At 30.5% G+C, this 13,328-nt stretch overlaps 1 protein-coding gene across 2 annotated transcripts in view; it reads right to left on the reverse strand.

Annotated features, from left to right (window-relative positions):
- The window catches only part of LOC118184218 (uncharacterized), a 96,857-nt gene that overhangs the window by 3,957 nt on the left and 79,572 nt on the right, over positions 1-13,328 (reverse strand). The gene's annotated exons all lie outside the window — the stretch shown is intronic.

Raw genomic sequence — 13,328 nt, forward strand, 5'->3', positions numbered from 1 at the left:
CCAAGAGGTAAGATTTTCTGGAAGATTCCAATTATTATTTTGGTCGATTTCTTAGAAAAAGGTCTTAAATTAATAATTATTGTAATATAATTATTTCCTTTCTTGATTTGTCTGATAAAATATGTTATAAATATTTATGTTTGCTGTAACTCAATCAGATATCTCCCTATACAAAATGTTCTTTTGTCTTTCTTCCTGAACAATTTAATTTTCAAAATTAGTGAAATATTTAATTTTTTTAAAATTAAATGCACATACAGCTCACACTTGTTATATTAAAATGATAAAAAACAATATACTATAGTCCATATATTGAAAGCTCTTTGGACCTCAACCATTATTAATTCGGTGACTGAATTTTAAACACGGAGATCTTTGATATACATTTTACTTTTTAACACCTACTTTGATGATTCCATTATTCAGTGAACAGTGCATGAGCAAAACTGTTAACAGTGTTCAATAAAGTAATTGAAGAGATAAACAATTTTCAAATTTTATTACTATATTGTTTGCAATTTGCAATAAAGTAAGTTTTCCTTTTTATATTTTATTTACTGTAATTGTGTTGTTCATAAGTAATGTCTTAATTAGTATAATAAAAATTATTTTCTTAGTTAGACCAGGCCAATGCCAAAGGAAAAAACTTAGCAGTTCTCAGAATAGGAAAAGAAAACTAGAGCAAGAAAATGAAGCTCCGAACTCCAGAATAAGAAGGGAATCATATTTAGTAAAAAAAATTGCAAAAGGAAAAACCAGAAGATAGAAGGATAAACTGAAATCAGAGTCAGAAACAGATTCAGACTGTACTCCTACTGCTGCTAAAATTCTATGCGACAACACATCACAACATTACAAGACTCTGAAGATGGGGCCCGTATACATCAGAAGTTCCAAACCTATGTACGTAAATATAATAAATAAATAATCTAATAAAAAGTATAGAAAATGCAACAGAAACACTCTAATTCTGGACGTTCTGGAGTTCAAAGTTATTGCTTATTTAAAATTCGCTAATTAATCTTCAATTAATATCGCATCACCTTCGCACAGAAGCGGTTATTCGTGGATCCAGCATATTTCAAGATGAATCCAGTCTAAATGCAGTAACAAATAATCGTCTAAATATGTGAATCTCAACTGGTGGTACCCAAGAGAAAACTAGGTGGTACACAAAGAAACAAGTATTTTTAACTATTAAATAAAAAAATTACATACCCTAACATCCTGTTTAATTTTTTCTTTAACACTCGTAAATTCATGCGACCTGAGCTTCGCTTAAGGTCAATAGCTGCTCATAGACATTAGCAAAATAATCCATTTTTATTTTTACAAATAATCCTTTAACCATAGACATAACAAATTTGTCATAAATGATGTTTTTAAAAGGAGTACTAGAGAGAGGAGTCAAATGAGAATACTTAATAGGGGAAAAAATAAAGTACACATAAAAAGATAATAGTACCTCATTAATTATTTTACAGTTGATTGATTTATTAGCATGTCTTCACTTTACATCACCAGCATTTCTAGGCTACATTGCTCTATTTTCAATTGAAATAATTTTTTTATGATGATATTCTGTCTCTAACAGCTGGTATTTTGTCTTCTTTGTGGCTTTTTATTCCTTACTTTTCTACACAATTTGAGAATATTGCCATCTGTTTTTGAAGAACTCGTAATATATTGTGCATTTAAATACTTGTGGAAAAAAAAAAAAAATAAAAAAATAAAACAAACCTAGATTTTTCAAAATGGAAAAATGGCTAGGATTGACTATGCGGCAAAGTGATGATTCACAGGTGATGGATCCACGACAATCTACTAGCACTAGAAATATTGAAAAGGAAAATTGTTTATAGCAAATACAATAAAAGTTATTTATCATTTGGGTTTACTCAGAATGGAGATGAAATGGATCCTCAACCAAACTATGAAACCATCGTTTCTTTAAACACATCTTGAATCTAAGAATGCCAATTTAAAGGATAAATTGAAAGAATATTTTAAGAGGACATTATCAGGTTCAAAAATAGCAAACACGTAATGAAGGTTTTGTTACTTCAAGGGAAAAGCTTTGGAAACTAGTTATCTAGTAAGCCTAAGAACTGCCAACACTGGGCAGGGCCACACTCTTGGAGAAAACCTTATATTACCAGAGCTAAAGATATCGTTATAACATTATTCAATGAAAAAGTGGCTAATGAACTTGATAATATTCTGATTCCAAATGATGCAGTAAGTGGATGAATTTATGAAATTCCAAATTCCATAAAAGAGACACTTATTCAAAAAATAAAACACAGTGAAAATTTCACACTGCAACTGGATGAAAGTAGTGATATAACAAATTTTGTTCAATTATTAGTTTACATACATTTTAAAGAAGATAAACAAATTGACCATGAGTATTTAGTTTATGAATCCCTTCATGATAGCAACTGCAATTGACATTTTCAAAGTAACTGACAATTTTATATCTGAGAATAATATTACTTAGAATAAGTGCATCCACATGCAGTGATGGAGCTCGGGCTTCAACAGGAAAACATTCCAGTTCTGTTTCTCAAATAAAGAAAGTCACACCTAAAACTAATATTACTCATTGCTCCATTCATCGTGAAGCTTTAGTAACTAAAACATTCCCCAAAAACATGAAAATCGCTTTGAATCAAGCTGTGAAAATTGTTAATTTTCTAAAATCCGAGATTTAAATTCAAGAATATTTACAATTTTATGCCAAGAGATGGGGAGTGAACATAAAATATTTTTTTACATTTCAGTAACGTGGTTATGCGAATGCAAAGTTTTAAATTGTCTTTTTGAACTTTGATCAGAATTTCAAACTTTCCACAGTGATTCAAAATTTCAGGTGCAAAATGTTTTATTTAATGAATTAAGGTTGGCACGTTCAGCATACTTAGCTGATATTTTTCAAAAGTTAAATGAATTAAATTTAGGATTACAAGGACAAAGTGTTAATTTGTTTACTATTAGAGATAAAATAAAGGCAATGATAAAAACACTTAGCTAATAATGAAATAATATTTTAAGCTTTTTACCACTTTTAGAAAGTTTTCTAGCCAAAAACAATATGAAAGTAAGAAAAAGAATTAGCATCTGGCATTAAAAATCATTGTTTTTTCCATTGATAATTTCAACACGATTTTTCCCTAAGATTATGAAAAACAAAATTGGATTAGAAATCATTTTGTTCAAATAGATCTGAAATTTTATCTCGTAAAGAAAAAGAACAATTAATAGAAATTTCCTGTGATCGAATTCTAGCTGAAGATTTAAAAAATAACCCATTTGTTAACTTTTGACTAAACACACACACACACACACACACACACACACACACACACACAAAAAAAAAAAAAAAAAAAAAAAAAAAAAAAAAAAAGGTATTTCAAATAAAGCTATTAATTTTTTATTGCCTTTTTGCACAACCAATTTGTGTGAACAAGGATATTCTTCCACGTTATATTTGCAAAGTAAGTACACAACAAAACTAAAAGTGGACCCTAATTTACAGTTAAAACTAAGTGAAATAAGGCAAGACATAAAGAAGTTAAGAACTCTCTTAAACAGACCCAAATTTCACACTAAATTTTAGAATTAAAGTATTACTTGTATAACTTATATTTTTATAATTAGAATGGCAACTAATTTTTAATCTAATATTTTTTATGTGTGCATTTTTAATACAAATAGATAATAGGTTGTGCAAATGGCTAAATATATATATTTTTTAATATTTCTACAGAAAACCTGAAAAATAATCATTGTAAAATGTAGTGGATACTTAAGTTTTTGTTAAGATGGTATGCATAAACAAAAAGGCTGAGAACCGCTGGTCTAAATCTTAAGTTTTCTCAATGGGTCAGTAATGAAGTAGGAACTGAAATTAACCGATCTTGGTTATTATATTCACACAAAAAAATAATGCAGTATACTGTTTTTGTTGCTTAATTTTTAATAAATCAAATTCCACTACACAGTCATCTTTTGTTATAACATGTGGTTTTCATAAATGGAGGGCCCACCAGTGGCCGAGCGGTAAAGTCACTGAACACTGGTAGTTCGGTCCGAGGTTCGAATCCCGCAAACGGACTGGCTGCATGGGTGTTTTCGTGGTTTTCCCCATGTGTCATGTGTATACGAGCCAGTTTCCTTTAGAAAGTCCTCCACGAAGGCATCCCTCCCCTTAGGCAGATAGCCCTTGTGTGCTTTGAAATAATTAAGTACACCAACTTCATAAATGGAAGAAAAAAGATAAATTGCTTAGTCAAGGCCAAATCATTGAAAATCATTTACAACTTGGAAAGAAACAGAAAGAACATTAATTAATAAAACAGGAATCAATGAATCATTAGAAGCAAATATACAGTCCAAAAAAGAATGGTGGCGAAATATACTGCAATTAATATTAGCTTATATTAAGTATATGACTATACAAATTCTTCCTCTATGTGGACATGATGAAAATCTAACACTTGAATATGGTACAAATGTCGGAAGCCTAAGTCCTAATATGTCTAAAATTACTAATTATGAATAAAAAACAGCAGTATAAGAAAATGTAAGCAATATTATATAATGTTTACCATGAGAAATTGTAATAACTTCAAAACAGAAGTAGCAGCCATTTTCCAAATAGCAATGCTTTACTTAGTGATGCTATACAGCCATCTATGATCGATAGTTGAAAGTTCTAATAATATAGAATGAATAAACACAGGAATGGAATCTGTTAAGGCTTTTACAGAAGAATAAACAAATTTAAACATTTGTCTACTAGAGTGGACATGATGCAACAAAGGGTTAAAGTTACATTTTCAGGAAGAAATATACTATCACACAATATTAATACTCTTAGCAGTCTAACTTTACTAATAACTATAAAGGTCTTTTCATAATGCCTTTTCAGTCTTTATTTCACAACTGTGAATTAGTCCATCTCTACCAGTAAAAGTTTTGAGAATCTTTCCTAATCTTCACATGTTATGTGGTAAATGTTCAAGTATTATCATGATTTCATTCACATTCAAGTTGTGTTTTGCACGGTGATTGTTCACACAATTTGCAGATTTCAGATTCAACAAATAATCTTTATAAAAGATTTTCCAAAAGTTATTTAATAGTTTTTCACGGAGGAACATGAGAGTACTAGCTACACCTGTATGAAGAACTCGTTCATGTACATCATGTACCAGAAAATCTGTAAAATGAGTTTTTGTAGGAATAATTATAGGATGCAGTTCATAAAACTTAATGTTGATTTTTGTAGTCTTCCTCCTACTAACAAAACTCCTTCCTCACTTAAAAAAGGATTTAGTTAATAAACATTTGAGTTTTTTTAAATCAACTGGCCAGACTTTAGACTATTAATTTCACAAGAAAAATGTTCATACTGAATTCTTTTACCAAATATATTTCTGTGGCAAAGAGTTCTTCTGCAATCAAGGGTACTGTTTTCTTGTCAGTTTTATTTTTCAGATTGTGAATAAATCTAAATATCTATGAAGTCACTCTAATAGCTCTAATTAATTTACTATATTTTTCAAGATTCAACAGGGGGTTAGATTTTCTGCAATAGACGGTAGTATTGTGTATCATTTATATACATTTTCTGCTCTAATTCACCATCAGAAAACTCCATTGTCTCGATAAATTTACTAGGCCAAGCACTCACTGATTCAACTAACCAGTCTGGTCCAGAGTGCCATAATTTTGAAGACAACAAATATCCGGTATCTTTATTTTGATTCAATTTGCTAGGGAAATATTCACGAGAAATTTCAAATTTCTTTAATTTTTCAATTTCCCCACTCCATTTGAACCACAACTGCTTACATTCAGTTGGAACTTTGTCATCAATTTCTAAACCCAACTGCCAAAGGTTTTGCATTACCAATTTTGCACGTAATACAAATGGCACCAGGAAACCTACTGAATTGAAAATAGTAGCAGTCTAGTTCATTTTCTGAATTAATTATTCCATTATCATCCTAAAGTTTTTAAGTTCCTCTGAATATGTATTAAACTGAGGCAAATTTATTCTGGCATCTTTAAGCATGCAATAGGCTCCAGTACTTAACTTAAAAGCCTGTTCCACGGTATGTGCCCAATAGAAAACATCATCTATGTAGATTGAATAAATCAACATCTAAAAAATATCTGGATTTTCTTTATATGCTTTTTATAGTGCATGCCAGAATGAAAGGGCTACATGACACACCGACAAAAACAAGAGTCACTCTATAATGTTTCAAATTGTAATTATTATCAAAGTATAAAAACCGTAACACTTTTGTATCAATTTCAAAAATTCCAATCTGGAGAAAGACCTTTTCAATATTGGCTGTTTGTATTGTCTGAACCGCAATATCACGTCCAAAATAGAAGGATTCAAATTTGGGCTAGGCATCAAACAATTGTTCAGAGATACCCCATTGTTACACTTCGAAGATGCGTCAAACACAATACGGACTTCAGTTTTTGACACATTTTTTCTTACCACTGGAAAATGTGGCATGCAATACATTTTATTACTGTAAAGACTCAATTTTGCAGTCTTCAATTATTTCAATTTTTAACTTCGTTTATTATGCTATCATAATTCTCCCTAAGCCATTCATCATTTTTTAATTTATTAACCAAAGATACTAGATGTCAGCTGGCATTTTCTAAATTATTACCAAAGTTTTCATAATGTGATTTGACTGATTTATCATCAGGATTCTCCTTCTCCTCTAAACCCAAGTGGTCTAAAGTCCAAAACCTTTGCAAACAATCATTAATTGAATTTTCTTCCTTCAAACAATGAGAAACACCAGTTGTAAACATACAGGCGCTGGACTGATCACCTGCCAAAGACCTAACCAAAGACCAACCACATATAGAAGACACTGCAAATAATTTATTACTTACTCTTTTCTTTTCGCCTATTTGCACTTCCCAACATGAATCAGATCCTAACAACATTTTTATTTCAGCAGCTTCACCATTATCGGCTAATTTTAAAATTTCCAAAATGTTTTTCAAGGGAATTTTTATGATTGCTCCAGAAATAGTGTCCGTAACAAGAGTTTCAATTGTAATTGAGACATTAGGGCAGTGTATACTTTTCAGGGTCATTTGAACATTATATTCCATTAGTCTACCCTGGATATACCAAAAGGAATATATATATTACCTTTCTTTCCTTAATGTCCTTAATTTCAGTTCTTTAACTAAATTAGATCTAATAAATGACCTCTGCGATTCACCATCAACTAGGATTTTTACTATTTGGCTTCTAGTATTATCTGTATGTGAAGCGTAAACAGTGCAAGTTTATCAGCAGTTTCAGGAACAGTCTTATAGTGAAACGATAGGGATGCAATTACATTCTGCTTAGAATCTGATACTGAACTACTTTCTGTTTAACATCTGAAAGTGTTTTCGCTTCAGGAACAATATTTTTACAAAATAACTTAGGATTTAAACCATTACACAACTCACAAGGATGAAATTTCACTTTACATCTGGACGATACATGTCCTTTCTTAAAACATCTGTAACAACATCCATGGCTTTTTAATATAGCTCTTTTTTGCTCATTTGTTCTCTCACATTTTCCTACATCATGTGTATTATGATTACAATAAAAACAGTACGGCTTAGTCACTGTGGCTAATGCAGAAGTAGTAAGAATGCTTGCCCCTTTTAAGTTATTTTTAATCTGCTTAATGCCATAATTTGTGTTTCTTTTCTTTGTGTTCATTATTAAATTAGAAGCTTCCCGACTCTCAACTTCCAGTCTAATGAATTCGAGAAGTTCTGTTAGGCTATACTGCTCTTTAGAGTTTCGTTTTCTATTAAATTCTAAATTCATATCATCAGGTAAAAGCTTTAAAATAACCGGTCCTAAAAGGCTCCCATAAGCTACCGAGATAACACCTAAAGAATTTAAAATTTTTATATTGATTTCACAAGAATCGTAAAGTGTTCTTAGCACTTTCACATTGGATGAACTACTAACAGGTTCAAGATTCAAGAGTTTGTTCATGTGCGAAGATATAACCAAATCTGTTCAGCCAAATCTTTTTTTTAATTAAACTTACAGAAGCATCATAATTCTCATTAGATAGTGCAAACCCAGATACTACACTTAAAGCATGTCCTGCGAATAAGGATTTAAAATAGGTAAACTTCTCAACCTTTGTTAACTCATTATTATTTCCAATAGCATTTTGAGAGGAATTATAAAATTCCAATAATTAACTAGGATCACAATGATGTTTAGGAATTTAAATTTTAGGTAACTGAATGTTAGTTTTGTTTTCAACCTTTACGGCAGCAGTATGGTACCAGGCGATTCGTTTTCAATGTTCGTTATCTGAGAATTTAAATTAAGTTTCCTTTTAGCTCTAAAAATACATAAACTCATTCTTTCATATTCAATATAAATGCAGTATCACATTTTTTTCAATTTCGGACTCATCCCCTTTAAAACAACCCAGTATTTTATCATTAATTTCTTTCAACGCAGATTGTTTAGAAGTAAGTAAAAACAAATTTTCTTCTACCACATTCTTTTCCCAAATGTCTTTTTTTAATTTCAGTTTCTAAACATTTATTATTTTAGAAATAGCTTGTCTCATAGTTTTCCTAGCAGCTTTTAATTTAAGATTATCGTCTGTCATAATAACAACAAAAATAATTTTATTCGCTTACCTGGTGCAGACTTCAATGATTTAATCCTAACTTATTAACTCACTTTCCAAGAGAAAAGCATTCATAAACATTCTGAAAGTTCATCCTGCCACGTTCAGGGTGAAGGAATAATTTTTCAACAACACATCATTTTGAGTTAGCAACTGCTTCTAAACTGCATTTGTAAATAAAAAAAAACTGTTCTTGCCCCACATTGGGCACAAACAATAAATAAATATAACACCTGAAAGGTTTCATGTTATCCTGGTTCAAGAAACATTATTCAATTCAAATCAGAGAACAATGAAGAAGCAAAGAACATACAAATCAGGTTTCAAACTTCAAGTTTATTCAATTCCAATATGCATTCAACTGGCGTTGCCAGAACCAAGCACAAGAAATATACATCATGAAGCATTTATGCCCTCTACTGGCGATTAAACTATATTTACATATAAAATTTATTACATTTGGTGTTCAAAAAAGTATTATGGGAAAAAATAATAAAGCATTATTTGTAAACTTTGATGACCAATTATTACATTTAATAGAAGTTACTGCAGCTAAGATCCAATCATTGTAATATGTTTTGGAATAACTGAAAACATATATCTGTTTTCTTACATTAGACATTATGATGAGAAAAAAGTGTTTTAAAGAAAACTGTTACATGAGCATCTAAAACAAGATGGAGCACCACAGCACAAGCGGTAGTGTTATTGTAGATGAGCTATAAGAATTAGTAGAACTATTAGAAAAATAAGCATTGGACGGTACTGCCATAAGTGACACTAAATGTGATGCTACAGTTTTACTGCAAAACACACTGACTTTTAATTTTGTAACTTTAGTCCATTTCTAGGATAAAATTTTGAGCAGAACTGATTATGTTCAGCTCAGATTACAAGCTCCTAAAATGAATTTTAGAGAAGCATTCCATGATCTTGAATCATTAGCAACTGAACTTGCAAAAATTCGAGACAAGATCTGTGAAGAGGCAGTAGAAAAGCTTAAGCCTATTTGTGAAAAATGGAGTACTGCTACAACAATCTGTATTAAAAGATGGCGAAAAATTGGCTAGAGATGTTGGCTTTTCCACAGAAAGTGAAATTTCTCATGTAATGAAAAGTATTCTTGAACGTCTGCATCAGGAAATAAATACACCACTTATACGAGTAACTGGGCCCACCAGTGGCCGAGTGACAAAGTTGTCAAACACTGGCAGTTTGGTCCAGGGTTTGAATCCTGGCGAATCGGCATTTTTGTGGTTTTCTCCATATGTAACATGTACATGAGCCAGTTTCTCATAGAAAGTCCTCCATGAAGGCATCCCTCGTTTAGGCAGATAACCCTTGTGTGTTTTGTGTAATGATCTAAAATCAAACCACAACTGACCAGTAAGTCTAATTTTTCCACTGACACACACATTTCTGAATCCAATCAGAGTCTAGAATTTTTTAAACACATTTTTTGTCTCAAATTTAAAGCCCAAACCGAGCTTGTGTCTTTGTTCATCCTCAAAAATGGTGCAGTATTTTGTAAAAGCTTAGTTAGGGAGAGACTATTCATAATACATTACAGAATATATTAAGGTAGGTACTGTATTCCTTTACTATTTGTATTAGATTCTAATTAAAGTATATCCTATTATATATTATATTGCTATATGTTTTTTTTGGGGGGGGGCAAAAAGGTACTGCCACGGCACTGATCTTAATTATGTATATAAAAAATTTTTGCAGCTCTTTCATTTCATTAATGTGGACCACGGCTTATTTATCATTCAGATGTGTGTGCTTTAATAAAATGGATTTGATCAAAATTTTTCTATCCCTTTCTGGGTCCCTGTACCTGTGAAATATTGTTTTTAAAGCTCTTTGTCCACAATGGAGTTCAACGAAGCAGAATTTTCTTGGCTTAAGATTAACAAAACCAATCCTCTAAGGGGCACTGTACCCCCATAGCGCAGAACATCCTCAGGATTTTCTATTTAAGTCATAATATCCTGGGACATACTTAGGATGCCCTGAGTATGTTGATTCTCAGATGTCCTGAGGACATTATAATTTAACATTCTGAGGATATCTTATCTAAGTCACTAAGTCCATGATATTAGAGGATGTCCTGAGGATTTGACCAATTTCACATCCTGAGGATATTCATACTGCACTGTTCGGAGGACTTCGGTTGTCAAAAATTCTGAGGATATTTGTTCTCAAATTTACCAGTTTTAGTTTTTTGACATTGTGCATCTGAAACTTTCACATTATTTAATTTTTATATGTATTTTACTAAGTTGTTTCTAAATGCTGCACATTAAAAATATTGATATGATAGATGATTTATTCTTGTTATTTTGTTATTAATTTTAACTGCTATTTTTTCTGACATTTTAAAAAATTTATTTAGTCATGGAAAAGATTTTAAACATTTTCTAGAATATTTGCTAAATTCTAAATAACTTTATAAAAATTTTAAATTACATGTATAATTACTTGCAGATTACAAATGCTACTATAAGTGTAGGCAAAATTAGATTTTTTTAAATTTAGGAAACGATTTTTTTTAAATTAGGGGAAGAAACAGGGCAGAAAACGCTTTTCAATTGCGCAAACTGTAATTGATATTGAATTACAGTCATGCGATAATTTCGCAGTAAAAATAAATCTCTCTGATGACTATCCAAGATTCTAAAAGCTTTGGTCTTAATTAGAGATGGTTGTCTTAGAGAAATTATGCTTAATATCAATATTTATTTATAATCTCAGAAATATTGGTCACTTGAAGAAGTGGTGGTTTGAGAGGTGATATTCCATACATTAATTTACTAATACTCTCAGATTCTAAAATTTGTTTATATTCTCAGAAATATTAGACAGAAGGTGGTCATCACATACATGCAAAGTTTAACTATTTCCCTATTAATGTGACAAAGAAAAAACTTTGAAATAGTACTGCTTATTATGGAATAAAGTAGGAAGTTCTGTAGAACTATATTCTTTTGCGTCATTGCATATTGTATATGGCAAAATGCTAGTTCCTCGTATTCTTTCGTAAATCTCTAAACGTCCGTCTGATTTGAAGCGAAATCCAAGATGGCTGCGCCATGAGGTTTACTTGTTCTATGGGTATTTTTTTTTTGCATGAAAGGTAAGTTCAGTTGCAAAACTTGTATGTTTACTTTTTTGCTTTTCAAACTTATGTCATTAATTATGTTTCGAATTAATGTTATGTCATTTTGAGTTAAATGTGTTAGCTATCTTCAGCTTTATGAGTTGTTATTGTTTTGTCGTGAATTATGTGTATATCTCAATGGATGTGCTTTCAAATATCTGATTTGCCCTGCTATCCAAATGTTTCTGGCTGAATTTTTTTTTAGTTTAGTTTATGCATTCAGTTTCAAAATATTATATGTGACCAGATCGCTTATTATTTTATTGCAGGAATAAATTTATATTAAATAGTTTGAACAATTTTATAAAAATAAGAGTTTGCATAGTTTTGTCCCAAAATATGTATGGTTGAAAAATTATCTTAATCTAGTTTGTAATTCAATTTTAAAACATGGAGAATTAGAAGTTTTAAGTTTTCTTTTGGGGGGGGTAGTACTGTTCTGTTATCGGGACTGGATTCGGAAATGTCTGAACGTGTGTTTGTATGTATATGCATAGATGTGTATATGTATACACAAATACATTTACAAATATACATGCATACATAAACATTTCTGAGCCCGGTCCTGATAACAGAACAGTACCTTTTTTGAGTATTTTATAAACAATTAAGCACTTTTTCAAACTGCATATCATTTTAAGATTCGACTTGCAGGAAGACAAAATATGGTCATTCAATGAAATGCTTATGATTGCTTTTAACATTTTTCATAAATATTGTTTGATGTTTTATTGTATTTTAGATACTTTAGTTATGTAAAGTGAACATGAGAATATTAGGAAAGCTGAAGAATTTGAATAGCTACCATAATATATGTATTTTTTTCATCCTGCCCATTGTTTTAGAAACAAATACACCATTATTATATTCTGGCTTATTTTATAGTCATATGCAGTTTAATTTTATATTCATGTTACTCTAGTACTGTCATTATTATAAAAGTATTGATAATTTTTGTTTAATCTTGCAAGTTATCTAACATTCAGAATTATTACTACCGAATTTTAATGATAGGTGTCTTTGAGTTGACATAATCTGTCTGATAAATAAAATAAATTTCTCTTAATGTTTCATTGAAGATGAGATGGAAATATAAATGCCAACCAGAAAAGTGAATTCTTTTTCCCTGAAATAGCAAACTGTACTAAATTATTAATGTTTATACTATTTTAGAAATCCCAATTTTAAAGTTTCTCCCCCTTCCCTTCTTTGATTTTGAAGTAATTTATAATAAAATAATATAAAGTGTCATTCAATAATATAATTTATTTTTACTGATATTTTTATATTTCTTATCTGGGTTTTCTTTGGGTGTTAGAAAGAGGGAGAGAAAAAGACTAATGTTTTAATTAGGAAAATAATTAAAACATCAGAGTCTTTTAAATAACACAACTACAGTAATGTTTATTGAAGCAATCAGTACTGTGTGATCGCCAGTGATTGAATAATGT

Source organism: Stegodyphus dumicola, chromosome X2, assembly GCF_044657685.1.
Source record: "Stegodyphus dumicola isolate Sdum_Otavi_A_Nest chromosome X2, ASM4465768v1".
In the NCBI taxonomy this organism is placed as follows: Eukaryota; Metazoa; Arthropoda; class Arachnida; order Araneae; family Eresidae; genus Stegodyphus; species Stegodyphus dumicola.